We start from the raw sequence: 21219 nt of genomic DNA, 5'->3' as shown, positions 1-21219 counted from the left end.
AGAGACCCCTGTCTCGCAACAACAGTCTCTCCTACACACCTCTGGCATTGGGACTTGGATCCCTCACACCATCCAACCACAACTACAAATTTCCTCCATGGTCTACCCACATACCACCATGGAAGGCTTGCAACAAATCCCAAGTTCAGTCCATGCACAGACTCAGCCACAAGCCACAAGTACGCAGATCCTGACGGGTCAGGGATCTAGTTCTTCCGGATCTGGCGTTCAGTTCCCAGTTCAATCCGAAGTCAATCCCTTGGTAGCAACCACTCAACCGTATGTGGAGCAATACACATGAGCGAGCCTATACACGCTTACCTCAATAGGGCAACACAACATCCAGCAATTCGGGCCAACACATAACCTGACTCAGTATCAGCCATATATCTCGCCGGCGGCCATGCATAGCGAGATGTATGCGAGCCCCTACCACATGCAACAACATATGGCCTACAACGGAATGCCATACTCGTATGAGGATAATCCCATGCGAAGTGCTAGCTCTAATTTTATCCACGAGCTGCTGCAGTACGAGATTCCACATATGGCGATGATCCCAAACATACCAAAGTACGACGGTACTACGGATCCAGATGACCACATAGACAATTACGAATGGACGATGACATCCCTCAAGATGGATCGTCGCTTCACATGCACTTACTTTCCTTGCACCTTAACATGAAACGCAGGCAAGTGGTTCAAGTCTCTGCGGCGGGGCAGTATCTCGAGTTTCGATCAGCTAAAATACCTTTTCCTCAACAATTTCATGCAGTTGAGGAAAGGTAAGGGGGACGCTAACTCTGTAATGGCATGCAAGTAGAAGGAAGGGGAGTCGATCCGTGAATATTATGATCGATTCACGTTGGCTACTTTGAATGTTCCAGGACACGAAGTGTTCCTGGTAACAGGCGCCTTCGCCCAAAGCTTGCTTCCTGGACCCATATCGAAGAAAATGCAGGGAACTGTCCCCAGAACCAGGGACGAACTTAAGTTTCGTGTGGAGAAGTATTTGAGGCAAATCGAAGGGGAGGAGTGAAAGAAAGCCAACATTAAATCCATAGCTAATGCATACGCCAAGCAGGAGGAAGCGGTGTCTCGCCCAGTCTCAGCCCAGCAGGAGAGGCAAGATGGTAACCAGCAAATACACAATCGTTACTCCCGACAGATGTCGAGAAGGTATAGAACATTCAACAGGGACGATCATAGGAGTGGTCACACCGATGTTCACGCAATCAACATGGTGCCGTCAAAGGAAAGCAAAGATAAACCCAAGTTCTATGAGTATCAAAAAAGCAAAACTCATGATACTAACGAATGCACAGTACTAAAGCGGGAGATTGACGAGAAACAACTGGTTGGCAACATAGTCGATATAGAAAAAGACCTCAGGGAGAATTTTGACGAGGATAAAGACCACCCCAAAAACTAGAAAGATGGAGGAAACGATCACGAAAGAAGGGCGGAGATACTCACAATCATCGAGCTTCGCCCCTGTAGCAACTGCCAAAGCCGATGCAAAGGTACAGGAGTATATCATAAGAACATCCTCAATATAGTTTTCTCGATGAATGACCCAAGGCAGAGCATTGGGATCCTAATGATCTAGTGCACATCACCGATTTCATTAGTCGGCACCGTGTTGAACAAGTGTACATAGACAATGGAAGTGGAGCCAATGTGATATACGAACACTGCCTCCGTCAGCTACCAATCGACTGGAAAGAGCACCTCCTACCACCACGCCATGGCCCGTTAGTTGGGTTCACTGGTCATAGTATTTGGCAAACAGGAACGATCAGACTCCTGTTCACATTGGCAAGTCATGACGGGGCGAAGGAGATAACACGAGTGCTCGACTTCTTGGTTGTTAATTATACGACTGAGCACAATATTATCCTAGGTCGACCCGCACTCTTCCAGCTGCAAGCGATTCCATCTACCCTCCATAATGTCCTTAAATTCAGCATAAATGACGGATCAACCACAGTAATGGCGACCAAGCTAGCCAACAAGCGTGGTGCTCAATCGTGTCAAAACGAGAGTCGCCAAAGGATAGAAGATCCCCACTGGAGATCCGCTGATGCACAAGTGCCGACCCATAAGTCCAGGAAAAGACAACGAGATGTGTTTAGTCGACTCACAACATCTCTCCCGCAGAAAGAAACTAGCATTGACCAAATGATTTCTCAGCTAGAATACGGAGTGCAAAGTGCACAACGAAGAAATACTCGCCATAGGCAAAGGCACCTGCCTGGCCCATACCCGACGACCACGCTAAGCCCGGTGAAAGAGTAATTTTAGATCCAGAGCAAACCTTGTCTAATGACAGACGTGAACCAAAGTTCCTCCTAACAGAGGAGGCAAGCTCAATAAGTACCATCAATAGGAGCAAAATGTCGTTCCTTTTAACGCACAAAATTTCTCAAAAACGAGCACCAACAAAGGTCTTTTGAAAGCAAAGTGGCACCTTCGGTAACACTGCGCAATGCAAGGGGGATAGGGGAACAAAAATGCACTGGTGTAACTCTTGCCCACTCAAGGCGAAGCGCTTTCCACGGTCGCGCCACTCATCAGGCCAAAAAGAAAGGAAGGAGAAAGCACCCCCAGGGAGCGAGAAGCGGAATGTAACTCCCTCATATTGGGCTCCGCTGGGGGAAGAAGGAGGAAGCCTCGAACCACGAGGAATCACCTACATCAGGCGAAGAAAGGACGTCACCGCCAAACAAGAAGTATGGTCTAACTCCGCACAGGATAACCATACTTCTGGTGCTGACGCGAAAGCCGGGCATGCGCCCTGGTGTTTAGATATCCCATGTCTGTCAATTTATGTCCTTCCTTCATTTTAAAGAATTAATACAATTTTCATTTCGAAAGAGCTTTCTAGAATTATGTTTAAATTGCAAAAACATAAAGTAAAAGGGTTGTGCATATTTTCCAAGTAGCGACAACGGCTGATCGCCTACGCTACTCGAGCAAAATCTATGCAAGAATGCAACTGTAGGTCTTAAAAGAGTCATAATATTTACCTACAATGTGCCAATAACATCTCATAGCTGAGAATGTGCAAATTCCAATTAAAGGCACAAGAAAAAGGGGTTCTAAAGATTCATAACATTTCCCCTGATAATACAACAATATATGGCCTCGAGGTGACGATCTCGACCTATGTATTGGAAGCTAGAGCATACAGTACAGTCCATAGTAGTGACTACCATTTTGCGGCTTAACACATTAAGCCCAACTAAACACACGAATCAACAAATCATAGCTCAGTTGTAGCAGCTATGCGACGTTTGGGGCGAACATTAGCTGATACGACGTAAACCCTAGAACAAGGGAAAGTATACAAAAAACAAATCACAGTAGAAACGTCGAACAGTCCTAACTTGAATTTATTACAGGTAAATTCAAAACGTACATACACATGCGTATAGAAAAAGTAAAAAAGGAAGAGAGCACTTCCATGACAATTGCAAGACAAAATATGCAACCCCTTCCCTCGCGAACAGTGCATGGGAAGGCACATCCATTACTAAACCGACAAGAGAGATAAATAAGAATTAGCCTTCGGAGTCCGAGGAAGAACTTCCCTGTAGCATCCGATTCCTGGTACGTATTTACATTCAAGAATTTCATGTATTTCCCCTGGGACTCGACGAGTTGGCGGCCCAACTCGTCGAGTAGAGTCGTGTTTCGCGGGAAGTTTAAGTGGCCTACTCGACGAGTCGGGAGACCGACTCGGCGAGTAGGTGCTGTTTGAGTGAAACCCTAAATTTGAGGGTTTGCACCCTATTTAAACAACTTATCTCAGCCTCCATCGTCCCTTATACTCCCAGAAGACATCATATCGAAACCCTAGCCTTGTTTGAGTATTCCAAGGTCATTTTGGTGCATTTTGATGGATTGTGAAGCTTGAGAAGGGGAAAGGAGCTTGGGAGTTCAAGTTGGAGCTTGGATTGCCCTCTAGAGGTCGAGATTGCGGACGACCGGTCAGTACGAGTATCAGAAGTTTTCAGAGACTGTGTTCTGAGACTGTTCGAGGAGCGCTACCTGGTAGACTTGGTTCCCATACCTTTGCGGGGGAACAAGGTTATTATAGGTATGGATTGGCTAAGCCCCAATGGGGCGGTAATCGACTGCGCGCAGCAGTTGGTGCGGATCAGGACCCCAAGTGGGGGAGAGCTGGTGATTCAGGGCGAGAGGCCACAACGAGGGCCAACTTTATGTTCAGCAGTGAGGGCTAGGCGCTACCTTCAGCAGGGTTGCGCAAGATATGTCGCCTATGTTACGGACACCCGGGAGGCGGGTAAGGCGACGGTAGGCGATGTGCCAGTGGTACGAGAGTTCGCGGATGTATTCCCCGAGGAGTTGCCTGGGATACCTCCGGAGAGGCAGGTAGAGTTCAGGATCGACCTAGTTCCTGGTGCGGCTCCGATAGCCAATGCACCATATCGGTTGGCTCCTCCTGAGATGCAGGAGTTGTCTACACAGCTGCAGGAACTGTTAGACAAGGGATTCATTAGACCGAGCAGTTCACCTTGGGGAGCCCCGATTCTGTTTGTGAAGAAGAAGGACGGGTCGCATCGGATGTGTATAGATTACCGGAAGCTGAATAAGGTAACGGTAAAGAACCATTACCCACTCCCGAGGATTGATGACCTCTTTGATTTGCGTTCAGGCTATCATCAGATGAGGGTCAGAGAGGAGGATGTGCAGAAGACTGCCTTTCGGACGCATTATGGTCACTATTAGTTTGTGGTGATGCCCTTCGGGCTCACCAATGCTCCTGCCGCGTTCATGGATCTCATGAACCGCGTGTGCAAACCGATGTTGGATCGGTCAGTGATAGTTTTCATCGATGACATCTTGGTTTATTCCAAGACGCGAGAGCAGCGTGAGGAGCACTTGTGAGAGGTTCTGGATACTTTGAGGAGGGAGAGCTTGTATGCTAAGTTCTCCAAGTGTGAGTTCTGGTTGCGCGAGGTGCAGTTTCTGGGGCACCTTGTCAACCAGAACAGGATTTCGGTCGACCCGGCCAAGGTGGAGGCCGTGATGAGATGGGAGGTTCCGAGGTCTCCATCTGAGATTCGGAGCTTTCTGGGACTGGCAGGCTATTATCGGAGGTTCATTCAGGACTTCTCCAAGATAGCTGTGCCCCTGACCCGGTTGACAAGGAAAGCCATGGTCTTTCGATGAGGGCCTGAGCAGCAGGCCGCATTTGAGGCGTTGAGATAGAGATTGTGCGAGGCGCCAATCTTAGCCCTGCCGGAGGGCACGGAGGATTTTGTAGTATATTGCGATGCGTCCATCTCGGGTTTGGGTGCGGTATTCATGCAGAGAGGGCACGTCATCGCTTACGCTTCGAGGCAGCTGAAGCCTCACGAAGCGAACTACCCGACGCATGACTTGGAGTTGGGGGCAGTCGTCTTCGCCCTCAAGATTTGGCGACACTACCTCTATGGGGTCCGTTGTACCATCTACACGGACCACAAGAGTTTGAGGTACCTCATGGATCATCCGAATCTAAACATGAGACAGCGTCGGTGGCTAGATGTGGTGAAGGATTACGAATGTGAGATCCTCTACCACCCGGGGAAGGCCAATGTCATGGCCGATGCGCTTAGCTGCAAGGCAGCGCCGATCAGAGACATATGCATGAGGATGACGGTGGTGGCTCCTCTTTTGGAGCAGATCCGAGAGGCCCAGCAGGAGGCTATGAAGGAGGAACATCGGAAGAGTGAGCGTATTGTGGGACATGTTTCCTCCTTCGACTGTGATAGCCGTGGGTTATTGACGCTACACCGCAGGGTGTGGGTTCCATACCATGGGGGTGTGAAGATGTACAGAGATCTTCATCCCGATTATTGGTGGCCCTGCATGAAGCGGGATGTAGCCTGGTATGTTGAGAGATGCCTGACCTGTAGGAAGGTCAAGGCCGAGCACCAGAGGCCTCACGACAAGATGCAACCGTTGGATAGCCCTATGTGGAAATGGGAAGATATTACTATGGATTTCATCACAAAGCTTCCCAAGATCGTGCGAGGGGTAGATTCGATTTGGTTCATCGTTGATCGATAGACCAAGAGCGCCCATTTCATTCCGATTCAGGAGAGCATTTCGGCTGAAAAGTTGGCCGACATCTACATCAGGGAGGTAGTGGCGCGTCACGGGGTGCCAGTTTCAGTGATTTCCGACAGGGACGTGCGGTTCACATCCAGGTTTTGGAGGAAGTTTCATGACGAGCCGGGTACTCGTCTGCAATTTAGCACCGCCTTTCACCTGCAGACGGATGGTCAGAGCGAGCGGACCATCCAGACTCTGGAGGATATGCTGCGAGCGTGTGTTTCAGATTTTGGAGGTAGTTGGGATACTTACCTACCATTGGCGGAATTCTCTTATAATAATAGCTACCATGCGAGTATCGACCGTCCTCCTTTCGAGATGTTGTATGGGAGGAAGTGCAGGACCCCGATATGCTGGAGTGAGGTTGGGCAGAGGGTCATGGGGAGTACTGAGGTGGTACTCAAGACTACGGAAAGGATCCAAAAGGTTCGGAGCAGGCTTCAGACTACTCAGAGTCGGCAGAAAAGTTATGCCGACAAGCGTCGATCGGACCTGGAATTCCAAGTCGGGGATATGGTGCTCCTGAAAGTGTCGCCTTGGAAGGGCATCATTCGATTCAGGAAGCGGGGCAAGCTGGGCCCAGGTATATTGGACCCTTCAGGGTTGTAGCTCGGGTGGGAAAGGTGGCATATAGGCTGGATCTGCCAGCCGAACTCAGTCAGATTCATAGCACCTTTCACGTCTCCCAGTTGCGGAAGTGTCTGGTGGACGACTCGACAGTGGTGCCCTTGGAGGATATTCAGGTGGATGACAGCCTGAACTACATCGAGCGGCCAGTGGTGATCCTCGACAGGAAGTCGAAGGATCTGAGGAACAAGAGGGTGGAGCTGGTGAAGGTGCACTGGCAGCACCGCAAGGGGTCGGAATGGACTTGGGAGCCGGAAGAAGAGATGAGGGAGCACTACCCCGAGCTTTTTCCAGATTCAGCAGCAGACTTCGAGGATGAAGTCTAAAATAAGTGGGGGAGACTTGTAGCACCCGATTCCTGGTATATATTTAAATTCAAGAATTTCATGTATTTCCCCTGGGACTCGTCGAGTTGGCAGCCCAACTCGTCAAGTAGAGTTGTGTTTTGCAGGAAGTTTAAGTGGCCTACTCGACGAGTCAGGAGACCGACTCGGCGAGTAGGTGCTGTTTGAGTGAAAACCTAAATTTGAGGGTTTGCACCCTATTTAAACAACTTATCTCAGCCTCCATCGTCCCTTATACTCCCAGAAGACATCATATCGAAACCCTAGCCTTGTTTGAGTATTCTAAGGCCATTTTGGTGGATTGTGAAGCTTGAGAAGGGGAAAGGAGCTTGGGAGTTCAAGTTGGAGCTTAGAGATCCAGAGTTTGTGTTCCATTACCAGCTCATTTAAGGTAAAAGCTCCTGCCTTGATCTTCCATGTGTTTATTCATCTTTAGGGCTTGGATTTTGGGTATATTTAGGGCTTTCTAAGCCATTTTCGGGTTGTGAAGTGTTATAGGGAGTATTGACTTCAGATCTTGGTCATTGGAGGGGTCTCATGGCATAAAGGTGCCAACTTTATGGCCATGAGATCCCCATGCATCTTTTAGACATCATTTGTAGTCCTTTAGGGCTAAAAGACCCATGCATGGATGTAAAGTTCGTGGCTTTATGTGCTAATTGGACATAGGAGGTCAGATCTACCCTTTGGATGAGATGAGCTTGACAGAATTCGAGTTTATGGACATGGACTTTAGTGGACTCGGCGAGTTTTTCTTGGGACTCGACGAGTCGGATAGTGGTTCCCCAACCCTTGCTGTTTTGAGGGTCTGGTTGAGTCTAGAGAAGGACTCAACAAAGATGGACGAGATTATAGACCTGGGAATCATGGGGCTCGACGAGTGGTTGAGCAAACTCGGCGAGTCCAAAGCAATCTCCCAATCTTTGAAGATGGACTCTACGAGTTGTTCATACAACTCGGTGAGTCATAGAATGGACACGATCTTATGAGGGAGATGAACTCGACAAGTTCAAGGATGAACTCGGCGAGTCGGATGAAGATGGTCCCGATGGTATGATAGAAGGAGAACCCGTCGAGTTATTGCTAGACTCGACGAGTAGAGTCAGGGGTTGGTTCGAGTTAGAGGAGTATGGACTCGACGAGTTGGTGGACCAACTCGGCGAGTCAGGTCAACTGGATGTTGACTTTGACCAATGTTGACTTTGACTGAATTGAGTTGACCCTGGTTTGGGTTGCATGTTCGAATTGATAACTTAGAAGGGTTTTCGTGTAGGGATTGAGGAGTCGAGGGGAGTCGACTTTCACGTCGAGGACATTTCAGACACTACACGACATCGAGGTGAGTTACCTTCCAGTAGAAGTGGGTCTAAGGCACCAAGGTCGGCCCACTGGTAATTGTTTAGTTGTGATGATTGTCTTTGTGATAATCATCTGGTTTGCTGGTGCTTGATATATGTGTATGCTAGTATGCTACGTTATGTGAGATAGTATTAGTAGGAGGGGACTAGTCCCCGATTCGGTCGTTAGGACCAATGGGTAGGTCGGACACCCTAGATATGTCTGACAGCATGATTATGATACGATATTATATGCTAGCGGTAGGGGGTGAGATAGTCCCCGTATTCGGTTGAGATAGACCGTATGGTAGGTCGACACCCCATAATGGCTTGACATAGGTTGGTCAGCACCCCAGAATGGCTTGACATAGGTAGGTCGGGCACCCCAGAATGGCTTGACATAGGTAGGTCGGGCACCCCAAAATTGCCCGACAATATGTATGTGGTTTTGGTATGTGGTATGATGGAGGAACTCACTAAGCTTTTTGCTTACAGTTTCAGTTTTGGTTTCAGGTACCTCTTCGTCCAAGGGGAAGGAGCCGGCGGTGTAGCAGCGCATCACTCACATACACATGGTTTCCGCATGGAGTTTCTGGGATTGTACTATGATTTTGATAACTCTTGATATTGTGATTTTGAAACATGACGTTATGGTTTTTATAAGTTGATGTAACCTTGACAATGTTTTGGTACACTATTTCATGAGATACTTAATTTAAAAATGAAATTTTTGGCCTTGAAAATTGGGATGTTACATTCCCAGTCCTGGTCTAGTACAAAACTGGTGGAAGCCATTGTAATCCAGCTCCCCCATATGGGAGAGGCCAGCAAAGTCCGTCTCAGCAAGGGATGCAAGGGCAATATCCACCTCTTTAGCCTTTCTCGCAACATGGCCAAGATCCAAGGCCCCAAACCTACCGGAAGCTTTGGAACAACTGCTCAGTTGCTTTCCCCTTTCAAATCCAAGGGCTTCACATGCCTCGCGAACACCCTGAATCCCTCTGGCAAATTCGGTGCTTTCGATAACCCTGTCGATTACACGAACCACGCCCTTCTCTAGCACCCATTGCAAATCACCCCGAGCAATGGCACCATCAACACGTGCTCGAGCTAGTTGACGTTGGTACCGGGCCAATTTATTCGCCATCACATTCTTCTCTCGGGTTAGAGAGCTTACTTGATCCTCGAGGCGCTCTGTTCGGTTCTCCAAAGTGAGCACATGATCCTCCAGATTGGCCTTCTCGTAGGCCACAACATAATTCTGTTCAGAAAGAACATGACGCTCAGCCTCTACATCCTGGAGTTCCTCCTTCAGGCTAACAATGGTGCTGCGCAAAGGTCTCAGCTGTGTTTCGGTCACCCTGACACGACAAACCCGGTCGGCGGCTGCAACCATCAGAGCAGAAGTTTGGGCCGCAACATAACGAAGGTCACCAGCAACTTGAACCCCCGATTTTCCCGCAAGAAATTTCATCGTAGCTAGGGAATAAGCATAGACACTCCATTCCTGGGCACTGGCATCATCTGACAGTAAAGAATCCCCGGTAATTGCCCATCTCGAAGCATAAGCCTTGGAAGACGAGGAGCGAGGCGCAGTTCCTATTTCACCCCCACTAAAGGTTTCTTTGGCTGAATGGAACCTCCAGGTTAACCCAATGCACTCCGAAATGTGGAGTCAGAACTAAGATCAATTGGGAAGGCAGTAGTAAACGACGGGGGAGGTGACATCGCAGAATCAGGGATCACCGCTTTATCTTTCTGCACAGACACCGCGAGCTTGTTGCCAAGAACATCCCTGATGCTTCCAAGAAGCCTGACCATAGATACAGTCTTGCGCACTTTACGAGGACGAAGAGCCACATCATCAGATGCTGTCTCCTCGTCCGACGACGGCACCACACACAAACTTCGCCTTTTCCGAACAGGAGCAGTAACTCTCCCAACTTGTACCCCCACAGGCAAACCAGCAGGGGCAGAAATCAGTGGACGAGGCGGGGAAACGACCTCAACGGCAGGCCGGGAGGGCAATGCAGGCCTGCTAAAACCAAAATTTTCCCCTTCCACCAAGAGCAATCCAACAAGCTCTCACATGCGCCTATCAGACAAAGGAGGGGGAAGAGTCTCTACAAGGTCTATCTCCCGATGATAGATCCTACCCCGATAGTGACCACGCAAGGCCATCTCCAACGAAATCTCGGCTTCAACACCTGCGCAAATAAAAAGTTGAGTATAAGGACTTGTAAGATACTGTTGTTCTTCCCCCCTTTTTTCCTTCTTCAAAAAAAGAGGGGGGGGGGGGGGAAGGGGAAGAAAAAGACGAGTGGACACCGCTTCTCATGACGTATAATTGTGCCATCTTTCCACGAGCTCGCCAAGCGGCACTCATACCAGCCGCAACAAGAATGGAATCCTCCCAGTTCTCTCCAACAACAGTAATGCTTCCTAATCGCTTGCCGAGGGTTAGGTTGCTCCCAAATAATTTGGGAATACGATCAGTAAAATCTCGTGTTTTACGAAATCCACGCCCCACAAGGTCCCGTTTAACCCAAAGCCATTGCCTTTGCCAATTTTCCTTCGGGACGTCCTATTTAGAGATTAGCTGATGAATGCCCCGCCTTTTTGCAAAAGTACGAACACCAGAATTCGTAGTTGAACAAAAGAAGTAACTAAAAACCCAGAAGGTGGGGATACAACCCAAAGATCGACAAATCAGTTCGAAACCGACGATTTTATTGACAGCGCTCAGAGTCAACTCGTCGACGGAGAAGCCATAGTGGTCCACAATCATGTTGAAGAAATCAGATGTCGGTAAGCATAATCCCGCTTCGAATAAAGGGAACGGAACCCCTAACTTCTCTTGAGGGCAATCATAGATTGATACCTCCTTTGCTGGAATCATTACACCATGTTTCGGTAAGAAAACGAAATGGTCCTGCAGGAGCTGGAATTCCTTAACAGCAGGGACTCTACCATGACGATCCATTGCGTAGAACAAGCGAATGATAGAAAAGGAAAACTCGCAGAACACTAAAGCAAAGTAGTGGAAGCAGAGATAAACAGTAGGAATGAACGGTCCTGGAAGGAGGGTACTTTAAAGATAGAACTGGCAGCATGAACCGTCCCCCTTTTTTGGGGCTAACGTACGTTTACGGCGCTGACAAGAGCCCGTTTAATTTTAGAATTGATCTCAGGCGTACATGTGTTGTGTAATAGGCTCGAACGTCGATGCTATCAAGCCAACACAAACGCCTGCAAGCCTAAGGGACTTGTTAACATATCATTAAGAGGAAACGTCAAAAATAGAAGTCCAAACTAGTACCGGGCTTGGTCTGAGCTGAACTCAGTCGGACCAAGTCTAAATCCAAGGTCGGACCTTCGCCAGCGCGAAAGACACATGCATGACAGTTATGGTGCAGAGAAGCGCTATAACCTCCTCACCAAGGAATAACACCCCGGCGAGCATGGGACCATTCAGAGCGTCCCACGTGCTTTTCAGACGATAGCCATGATCTCCGTAATAACTAAAAGATCCTCCTCTTGCCAATGAGGAGATGATGCAAAAAGGGCTTGACGAAGGATCTTCTACTAGGAGTCCTCCACGTTACGACCCACGAAGGAATGTCCAACAGAATTAGTTGGGGCCCACATACCTCTCAAACCAGGTATAAAAGGACCCTCTTCCTCGCGACGAGGAGACATAACTCTTTTTCCTATGAATACACTTTTTTTTAGAACATACACTGACTAGATCGTCGGAGCTTCATCCCGGGAGCCCCTCCCAGACGTCGACTAACGATTTACCTTCCATTTTTATACTGTGATATTAGGAGATGACGTCTACACGAAATCCACCGGCTACCTTAATACAACCTTCTCTAGCATATCACAACACCATGTGAGCATGCAACCGCTTTGACCGATTTCTGGCCGGAATCCTGTAACGTGCCATTTTCACGACCAATTTTTTTATTATATTTAAAGTAAAACTTCCCAATTATAAAACCATTTTAAGAAAATCATTTATTCCCAATTACAATTATAAAAGATCAGAGTATTATAATGAACACGAAATCCTCAATGTTGTTGACAAATGTGTGCAGTCCTGCCTTCGTCTTCCCATAGCCATCGATGATACCTGAAACAATAAACAAATGAGTAAGCATAAAGCTTAGTGAGGTTCCCCCAAAATACCCATACGGTAAATACAGAAGCATACATCGGGTCCGCTCAGCCATCGGGCTAGAATACCCAGGGTTTGTTGGCCTACCGCCTCAACCCAACCGCTCTTCCCGAGCCTCCGTGCCTATGGATTACAGCCAGCCCGCACCGGGTATCTTGAAATACAACACAAAGCAGGACTGCCTCAACCCACTACTACCATATGTCGACATATAAACAATCGGGATCAAGTAGGCACATAATACATGCAAACAACAATCATACAACTCACTGCTACCTACTAGTCCTCACACCACACACTCTCCTGCTACCAGCTATCCTCCATGAAATGCGTAACCATAAGTAACCAGAGGTGAGATAGCCACCCGAACAAATGATCCTACTCTAGAGCCACAACCAAACAAGGAACATGCAAGAAATCCTAGATCAATATTTCTCAAGCTATCCTACATGACCACATATAGTCCCTAGGGCACTCCACTAGATGATAACCATCAAGTACAGGTAGACATTCATATCCACAAATCACAACCGCATAACAACATCCTAAATACCAAGAAACAGATCTAACATATCACTACATCATAGCAACATACCAACTACCAGGATATATATTTAACATGTCACTATAGTATAGCAACATACAAAATACCAGGATACAGATCTAACAACTCACTAAAGCATAACAACATACTAAATACCAACAATCCAAGGAATGCATAACCGTATATACTCAGAGGTGAGATAGACACCCGAACAGGTGATCCTGCTCTGGAACCACAACCAAACAAGGAACAGGTAAAAGAGCCTATATCAAGAGTCCTTAGTCGATCCTACATGACTATATACAGTCCCCATGCCATACTTCTACTAAAGATAACCAAAACTAGTGGGCTGACGTTGGTGCATTCGACTCACGGGTACAGTGATGTGAAACTCACCTGAATCAAAAAACCTTGAAAGACTGTGATATGCTCCCTGTTAGGGTGCAAAGTCACACTTGGATGTGGCTTACCCTCTTGTATGTGTAAATGGGTTGAGTCTTTCCTATAACTAGGAAGTGAGTGACTCCCATTAGAAAAGAACTTGTAAGGAACATTTGGAGAGCATTAGTTTTAGAGAAAGAATTGTTGCAAACCCATTTATACTCTTTCTAACCAAACAAATGAGATCTTAAAAGATTTATTTACTCCATGTGTTCATGATTTGTATGATGATTCACTAGATCTTTCATATTCCGCATTTTTCATCATAATAAACACCACGACAATTGGTATCAGAGCAGGTGTTCTTGATTTGATCAAGAATTGATCCATGATGACATTCTAGATTTGGTGATTCTTCATTGTGTTTTGATCTTCATGTTTAGAGAGTGTTTTGTGTTCTATAAATCGAATTTTTCCTTGATTTGATCCATAATTCGATTTTCTCTCTCTAGAATACTTGTTTGTGTCACTTTCTCTCTTTAGAAAACCCATTCAAAAACATTTTCTCTCTCTAGAAAATTTCAAGTTTTTGTGATCATGGTGTATTTGGATCATGATTCTTGGGTTGTGATCATTGAAGATGTGAAATACAAAGTCAATGAAAATTAATTCTATGGATTGTTGTTGAAAGGCGACTTGATTTCATGGAGTACTATGGTTTCTTGTGGAGGTTTGAAGGATGATCATGGAAGATTGATATTTCAATCACATTCGAAGATTGAATGCCTGCTTCTAATTTCCCTGCTCATGTTATCTTCTAGTGAAAATCGAAAAGAAGGAGAAGAAAGAGATTTGTTTGATAAGAAATACATTTCTCTTATTGAAAACTCAAATGATCTTGTTGCTCTTAAGTTTGTTGAAGTTCTAGACTATGGAGTTCAATGTGATGTTCTTGATGTTCTTGAAGTTCATGACAAGAAGATTCAAGTTGATTCATATGAAGAGGATTTTTTTTGCTCGATTGGAGTTCAAACCGATGATATTTTGTGTTCTTGTGATTCGTTTGAAGGAATATTCCTTATCGAAAGTCGTTAATCCAAGAAATTCACAAATATCAAACTCCAAAATATTTGATTCAAATTTGCAAAGTTGATGTTGTCAAGAATTAAGTGGTTCTTGAAATCAAATCTTCAAGATGCAAAAAGATGAGAAAGAAAAAGCAGAAGAAGATCAAACGTAAAAAAAGCGGGTTCACTCACAAAAATCATCAAATGTTGTTGTGAATCTGAACTCCATGAAGCAAATTTGGGATCCAAAGCAACATTCTCCAAATGTTGCATTGAATTTGAATTCAAAACCCAAAAGTGTTGATGGTTCTTATGAAGATGTTCTTGGATCGTTGAAGAACACGAAGAACACGAAGAACACGAAGAACGAGTTGTACAACACGCATCGTGGGTGGTAGAATGTTCAAATTGGAGATTTTCTCATTCCAACAAAAGAACCAAGATCTTCTAAATTTGATTCGTTCGTTGCAAAGGGAATTCAGATTGTCAAAAAGTTATCTCAATTTCTCAAATGGATTCCAAAACGTTCATGATTACGATTTGTATTTTGCGTTTTTCATTTTTGATCGATTTGTCTCATTGAATCAAATCCGTTTCAAACCGCGTTGATTGATCCAATTATTTTTGTTTAGATCAAAATCCTCAAAATCAAAATTATATTCTCAATTTTATTTCTCTCGTAATCAATATTTTTTTGCTCAAATTGTTCAACATTTTCACTGTTCATCGAGCCAAAATCAAGTCATTTACTGTTCATGATTTGTTTAATTGAGCCCAAAAATATTGTTCGAATATTGTTCAGCTAATAAGTCCGTTTTTGTTTCAATTTCACTGTTTAAGCCTAAATAATCAATTAAACAGATATGAATCTCATTCACTTCGTTCCTCCTAACACGCTTAAAGTGCTTGTACTTTCAAATGTTCTTGACTGTGTTCATACAAATTCAGTTTCGTATTGTCATTATTAACAGTTAATGCTTGTTGTTTGTTGAATTCGTATTGTGAATCGATTTCATTTAGTTTGTACAAACATAAAATCGATTATGATCAAGTTGTCAATAATTGATTCAAATGTAAAGTCAAACTGAAAATCAAAATTTGTGTTCGTTGAAATTTTGATTGAAGAACCAAAATAGTTTTGAGTCGAAATCGAATTTGATGATGATGGAATTGTATCGAATAGCTTGGATATTGACTTTTAGGTGATAATGAAGAGTTGATTTGAAAGTCGATTTTAGTTTGTATGAGAAGTGAATACCTAAACCGAAAGTAAAAATCAAAAGGTTGAATTTGATTGTTTTGAAAGCAAGTGATTGGAGTTGAAATTGATTTTAATTGTATTCTTTGGAGTTAAATTTTACTGATGATACTATGCTAGTTCGCATGTGAGAATCAAGTTTCAGTGGATGGATTCGAAATATGAGAACATATTTGTGGTTCGATGGTCGATGGTTTGGGGACGAACAAGAATCGACTGGGTAATTGATCTGTTGTGAAAAACGAAGGACGAATTGTGACTGGTTTGGTATCAATGATAGCAATTTCGATTTTGAGACTTGATGTCGAGAAGCGAAGGGAAGGACCCGAGATTTCTTTGTTTTGATGTCGATTAACGAAGGCTATGATTCGCGCTTCGTTAGCATCGAATATAAACGATTCGTTAACGAAGTCTTGAAGGTTAAAAGGGAAGGGTTGACCACTAAAAGCGAAGCGTGTAGATGTAAAAGCGAATCGCACATGTTTAACGAATTAGGGATGTAGAACATGAAACTTTCGAATTGGGCCCCTGATCTTTTAACGAAATGGCAGAAATAGTCCAACTTCGACTTTGGAGTAAAAATTGTGAAGAATGATCAATATTTCTGACTTAGTCCCTGCAATTTCGAAATGTTGGAAGATATTACCGAACTTCGAAATTGGGCTAACAATGCTGAGAAATTGAAGAATTTACAAGTTCAGTCCCTGCAGTTAATGCAAATTTACACTTTATGCCCAGTTTTGCAAATGGGGGAGTGTTTCGCATCTTAAGCTCTGTTTGGCGCAACGGGTCCCTGTAGAATTCTGAAAGTGATAGTTTTTACCCGGATTTTGGAAATGTTTGCAAATCTCACCCAAAAGTCTAAAATTTTCACAAATTGGAAATTTTTCGAGACTTTTTCGTGATTGTTTTTCCATGCAAGTTTTTCGAGGTTTCATTTTTGCCACACATCAAGGGGGAGTTATGTGAACATTATTCCTTGGGTGCTTCTCACCCTTAATGGGTTTTATAATCATTTTTTGATTATAAAAGGAGGAGAATGAAGAGTGGGTATTCGATGCTTCGGGTATTCATTTGCGGATTTGAAGACTGGTATCATATCGAGGGGGAGTTTGGTCTTGATCGTGCAAGCTCGTTGGATATTGAAGCCGGGACATCTAATCCTGACTTTGAAGGGGAGAATGTTAGGGTGCAAAGTCACGCTTGGATGTGGCTTACCCTCTTGTATGTGTAAATGGGTTGAGTCTTTCCTATAAATAGGAAGTGAGTGACTCCCATTAGAAAAGAACTTGTAAGGAACATTTGGAGAGCATTAGTTTTAGAGAGAGAATTATTGAAAATCCATTTGTACTCTTTCTAACCAAACTAATGAAAGCTTAAAAGATTTATTTACTCCGTGTTTTCATGATTTGTATGGTGATTCACTAGATCTTTCATATTCCGTATTTGTCATCATAATAAACACCACTACACTCCCTTCTGCACTGCTTGCTTCTGCGAATCCACTAACACCAGAACCAAATAAAATCTTAATCAGTAGCCCAAAATCCTGAAGTTTGACCCAACTTGGTAAAAAATTCAATGGTCAACGGAAGTCAACAAAATTCAAAGTCTGAGGCAGTTGAGTACACCCAGCGTACTCAGTATATGCCCAACGTACGTAGCCTAATACCACTCCTTCATTAAGTACTTACTCTCTGAAAGACTTTTCACCCAAACTCAGATCTAGCCTCAAAATATTGTCTTAAGTCATAAAGTTTCCACCTTTATGACTTTCCATGGTTAGGGAAGGTCCAAAAGCTACAACCCTAACTTATTAATCCATTAAGACATCACAACTCTTCCATGGAAGGGATAGAAGGATGGATCTTTTTAATTAGAATGGTCCCAACAAACAAGATCTAGTATTTAAGTCTCAAAGGGACCAAAAATGCATCTTTTTCAACTTAATCCATTAAGTCCAAGTCTCCAACTGTAGTAACACCAACCTTCAGATCTGAATCAATATGATGTTTAGATGGATAAAGTTTCCAACTTTATCTATAACAAGGTCACAAACTTTCAAGATCTAAATTGTATGCACTTAAAGTGTCCAAAAGCTCATAACACCGAAAACTAGCTAGATCTAAAAATTTCATCATCAAGATTCGAACTTCATACCTACAGAAGAAAGATCAAGGTGAACAAGGTCTGGATCTACAAGCTCCAATGCAACCAATGCTACTTCAATGAGTTCCTTATTCTCCAAGGTGCACCAAGAACACTCCAAAGCACGTAAAAACACCTTGTTTTTGTCACAAGGCTCAAACTAGGGTTAGTGTTTCAAGAGAGGGTGTTGGAGAGGTGGAGGCTGAGAATATAATGTGTTTGGGGACGTTATGGAGCTTAAATAGGGCTCAAACCACGGAAATAGGGTTTGGGCACCGATCGCGTACACCCAGCGTAATCCTGGTACACCCATCGTACTAGGGATTCCCTAGTATGCCCAACGTTCTCCCCGTACGCTCAGCGTACGCGGCTAACCCAAAAATCAGCCTAACTTCAAACGGTCGTAACTTCTTCGTTCCAACTCCGTTTTTGACGTTCTTTATATCCATGGAAATGTGTTGAAGAGCTCTACCATATTATCTAAATATCTTGGACTAAAAACGTCTCGAACAAAATTCCATATTTCATTCAAGAATCTGACCTATAACTTTTCCCTTTCTACCCTTCGGCCCAAAACACAATTGAAGGGTTAAATCTCTTAACTAACATTACCTCCTTCCACAAGGTCTAATCTTTACCTCCTTCTACAAGGTATAATCTTTACCTCCTTAAGGCCCAAAGCCTTTATACAATCGACTTCCATCCCACGACCCTAAAATAAGAAATGAAAGGAAACAGGATGTTACACTTCTCCCCCACTTAAATTATATTTCATCCTCGAAATCAGTTCTCGCTTCCACTTCATGATGCCTCCCCCCACACACATATCAACCAAACTAACCGAAAACCCTCAAATTTGATCGGCTCTAAACCTCTTCGGCCAAACGCCGTCATGCTAATCCCGCACATAAGTGCACCATCGCGACGAGAACCAACTGGTCACATACCACACTAGGTCACGCTCCTACTTGGATGCGACAACCCTGCTTAGCTATCTATTGACAACACTCAGGCTTACCCTTGATCCATTAACCAAGAACAACACTCGGGCCTACCCCCGATCCACTAACCAACAATAACACTCAGGCCTACCCCCGATTCACTAACTAAGAAGAACACTCGGGCTCACCAACGATCCAATAACCAACAACAACACTCAGCTCAACAAGACTTAACTGATCCTATCAGGTCTTCGGGCTGTGACTTAGACCTCCAAGCCCCAATCAAATAAGAACAGGCAAGGAATCCCTCATCACATCCCTCAAGCTAGGCTCATAACACCGTAGAGTCTAGCACACACACGCCCTACATATGATGCCACAACTAAAACAAATATGACTTGAAGGGAATTCTAACAGCTGATGATGATCTTGACACGAAACCGAAAGATTCAGCAGTTGCACAAAAGTCTTAAACATGGAAAAATCCGACTGAGAACCGAACCTTGGCACAAGGTCTTCTTGCTACGAGGTTCCACTCTCCCCCACTTGAGATATGCTAGAGTCTGAAAACTTCACAATCCTTCGATACCCAGATTAACTTAAACCCTACAACTTGATCCCAACTACTGATATCCACTGTGAAGGAGAATCTGAACCCACACAACATTCATAAATTTCAATGCGCATACAATCGAGGAAAAAGATGATTAATTAATTCGTAACAAGAAATCAATTTAAAAAAAGCTAAATAAGATAATTACATTTAACTGATCATCCAAGATTACAACTGAACTTTGAAACAAAAACAAAAATTACATATGAATACCAATACCACCACAATTGCTGAATATAGATCTGCCAACTCAACTCTTGGTCCTCGGGACTCCGTTCATCCCATGACGACCGTCAGGTAACTACCAAGCCAAGGGTTTAGGATCCAGCACCTCACAAAAAACGAGAAAAGGAAAACGAGCTCTGATGTAGCCTTCTTGGCCACAATGGAAACAAAATCGCGCACTCTGCCTGCAATATCTACCAAAATGTCCCTCCTCGCTGTAATTGTGACATACAAAAGATCTACACCTCCCCTCCGCTGATCCCGAACTCCAGCCCACGGACTTGAACCGCTTCGCTGCGGGCTGGGACAGAACCGGAGCCTGGCGTTGCTCCTTTGTCTGGGTCTCTATCTCAATCTCTCGTCTTCTCGCGACATCATGAAGCTCAGTGAGGATACTGTATCGCCTGGTAGTCACAAACGGTCGAATGTACGTCTTGAGCATACTCAAATATCGAGTCGTCCGAGCCTGCTCTGAAGCAGCGAACTCAGGATTGAACAAAGCCATCTTAGAGAACATCTTGGTGATCTCTGTCACCGACTTGGTTGTATGCCTCATATCCAGGTACTCCTGGGTTAGTCTCTACCTCTCCACCAGAGGGACATATCATACGGAACATCCCTGAGAACCGCTCCTAATTCACCCAGCCCTCTACTCAGGAGTATAAGAACTAGTCACCAATCTCCGCCAAACCTTCGCCCCCAACCTGAGAAGGTTCAGGGCGCACTTGACCTTCTGGTCATCCGTACAAGAACATGTAAAGAAACAACCCTCCACATCATACAACCATATCATCTCACAATCGGGTCCTTGACCCCATCAAACTCGGTAGGCTTCGTCTTATCAAAGTCTCGGTACTGGAAATATCTCTCTCCTCGAACCCCTACGACAATAACTGCCACGGTAGTTGCAGCAACAACAGCCTCAGAAAGGGTAGCATAGCGATCATCGAATAGCTCAATCATGGCAGTATTGACAATCCAAAAAACTCTGGAGTAACCTCCCTGATCGGCTCAGCTACCTCTGCAGCAATGATCCCACAAATATCGTCCTCACTCAGACCTATCCTCTCAGTGTTGCCAGATCCTAATCCTGAACCTTCAATAGTCGCCATACTGAAAAATATACCAAGGAAAGATCAGATATGACAACACAATGCTCAACACACTAGCCCTAATCCTATTAGTTCCTTAATAGCCTCGAAATTTCTCCTGAATCTCATACGGATCCTATGTTTTCAGTAGTATGGTCCCATACTACCTTCAACACCTATCCGTAGTTGATTCAGAATTCATCCCAAGGTCCTAAGTCACTTCACTAGACCACTCCTTGGTGTTTTAACACCATTTCTACTACGAGCTACAACTAACTTCCTAGGCACTCTTCCTAGGATTACCCTCGCTCCCGCACCACCGATTGCTTTTTTT

The sequence above is a fragment of the Lactuca virosa genome, chromosome 5 (genome assembly GCF_052849685.1).
Source record: "Lactuca virosa cultivar CGN04683 chromosome 5, Lactuca_virosa_CGN04683_v6, whole genome shotgun sequence".
NCBI classification, from domain to species: domain Eukaryota; kingdom Viridiplantae; phylum Streptophyta; class Magnoliopsida; order Asterales; family Asteraceae; genus Lactuca; species Lactuca virosa.
Note: the sequence above shows the minus strand (reverse complement) of the source record.